The 2,311-nt window shown below is 39.8% G+C and overlaps 1 non-coding gene across 1 annotated transcript; it reads left to right on the forward strand.

Annotated features, from left to right (window-relative positions):
- The first annotated feature begins 1,523 nt into the window (after positions 1-1,523).
- TRNAG-UCC lies at positions 1,524-1,596 on the forward strand. Its single transcript has one exon. It is a non-coding gene; the product is annotated as a tRNA-Gly (tRNA).
- Positions 1,597-2,311: the final 715 nt, after the last annotated feature.

Consider the following 2,311-nt stretch of genomic DNA (forward strand, 5'->3'; position numbering starts at 1 on the left):
TATATTATATTATATTATATATTATATATAATTATATATAATAGAAACATATTTATAAATATAAATATAATGAATATTTATCATAATAAATATAAATATATTTGTATATAAATATAATAAATATATATGTATAATATTATATAATATATTATATATAATTCCTTTCATATGAAATGTCCAGAAAAGGGTAATATAAAGAGACAGAAAGTAAATTAATGGTTGCTTAGGGCTGGGGAGGTGGGGAATAGAGAGGTGATAGCTAAAGAGTACAGAATTCCTTTTTGAGGAGATGAAAAATTGAGTCTAAAGTTGACTGTAATAATGGTTGCACATACCTGTTAATATACCTAAAACCATTGAATTATACATGTTAAATAGGTAAAATATATGGTATGTGAATTATATCTCAATAAAGTTATTTTTAAGAAAGAAATATAGAGATAATGTATGAAAAGGCTCCTATTCTAAAGTAGGCATGTGATAAGAACCAAATAAGTAATAACTAGTATTATTTTTTTTCTTTTCTGTTTTTTTAAATTTTTTGGCTGTGTTGGGTCTTCATTGCTGCATGCGTGCTTTCTCTAGTTGCAGCGAGCAGGGGCTTCTCTTGTTACAGAGCGTGGACCCTAGGCATGCAGGCTTCAGTAGCTCTGGTATGTGGGCTCAGTAGTTGTGGCTTGCGGGCTCTAGAGTGCAGGCTCAGTAGTTGTGGTGCACAGGCTTAGTTGCTCCGTGGCATGTGGGATCTTCCCGGACCAGGGCTCAAACCCATGTCCCTTGAACTGGCAGGTGGATTCTTAACCACTGTGCTACCAGGGAAGTCCCATAACTAGTCTTATTACTCACCATCATCTCTACTCCAATATATATACAACTTACATAGTGGTAAATGCATAGAAAGTCTGGAGTATACTATGCTTAACTTGCATTTCACGTTTTGCAGACCTGATCAAAAGGGGCCTATTCTGGAATTAATACAAAATTGGTATTGATTTGCATAGCCTTGAAATCACTAGTCAGCTTAGTCTTCCTTCCATGACCTCACCCTGGGGCAGCACTCCTCCTCCACAGCCCACAGCCCTCTCCTAGGGCAATGGGCTCAAGTGTCTATCCCAGTGCCTTCACCTGGGGTGTCTCAGCCCTCTGTGAAAGGGCCTGATTGACTAAATCAAATCAGCCCTGACCAGGAACCTGGACAGTTGGTAAAGAGCCTTCTTCACAGAACGTAGCATCTTAGCACCTCTATGAAATCACTACATCTGGGCAGACACATGGCCCAAGAACCATAGCAGTGTCTAGAACAGAGGACTTGACCTCAGTTGTCATAGTACACGCACAACTCCAACTTCTAGTCAGCCTTTAGTGTCCCACTGTACTGGACTGGTATTGTGTCAACGTAGCTAAGTGAAAACTACCCTTCCCTGCAGAGTTCTGGGTTCATGTGGGCCACAAAAGACATTTTTCACAAGATTAAAGGACCAATGTGAAGCAGCAGTCATATTCTTTAAAATGATGGTGAGAACTCCCTGAAAGTCCAGTGGTTAGGACTCTGCACTTCCAATGCCAGAGGCCTGGGTTCAATCCCCGGTCAGGGAACTAAGATCCCTCAAGCTGAGTGGCATGGCCAAAAAAAACAAAAAAGAAAAATCAAAGAACACTTTAAAAAAATAAAAATAAAATAAAATAATGACTTCTCTGAATTGGTTCTGGGTTTCTGGAATTGATCCTCTGACTTGATGAGAAAGTTAAAAGGTGTTCCTGACCCTATCTACAATGGTAACGGATACTCTATTAGTTCATGCCATGCGTTAACACAATTATTTAATCAATCACCTGTATATACACCTTTTTTTAATTTTATTTTTGGCTGCATTGGGTCTTTGTTGCTGTGCATGGCTTTCTCTAGTTGTGGTGAGCAGGGGCTACTCTTTGTTGCGGTGCACGGGCTTCTCATTGTGGTGGCTTCTCTTGTTGCAGAACACAGCATCTAAGCACTTGGGCTTCAGTAGTTGTGGCACGCAGGCTCAGTAGTTGTGGTGCACGGGCTTAGTTGCTCCGCAGCATGTGGGATCTTCATGCACCACGGCTCAAACCCATGTCCCATGCACTGGCAGGCGGATTCTTAACCACTGCGCCACCAGGGAAGCCCTGTATACACCTTTAATTAAGGACCCATAGAATGTGATCAAGTATTTGCAGTCATAGAAAATTGTAGGAAAAATAAGTTGTATGATATGGTTGATAGGTTAGGTCTAAGTGCACCAGAGAAATTGGAAAAATAAAATGATGAATTTGGGGCTTTAAATTTCCA

This window comes from Monodon monoceros, unplaced genomic scaffold (genome assembly GCF_005190385.1).
Source record: "Monodon monoceros isolate NGI ecotype Baffin Bay Population unplaced genomic scaffold, NGI_Narwhal_1 Super_Scaffold_19, whole genome shotgun sequence".
NCBI lineage: Eukaryota > Metazoa > Chordata > Mammalia > Artiodactyla > Monodontidae > Monodon > Monodon monoceros.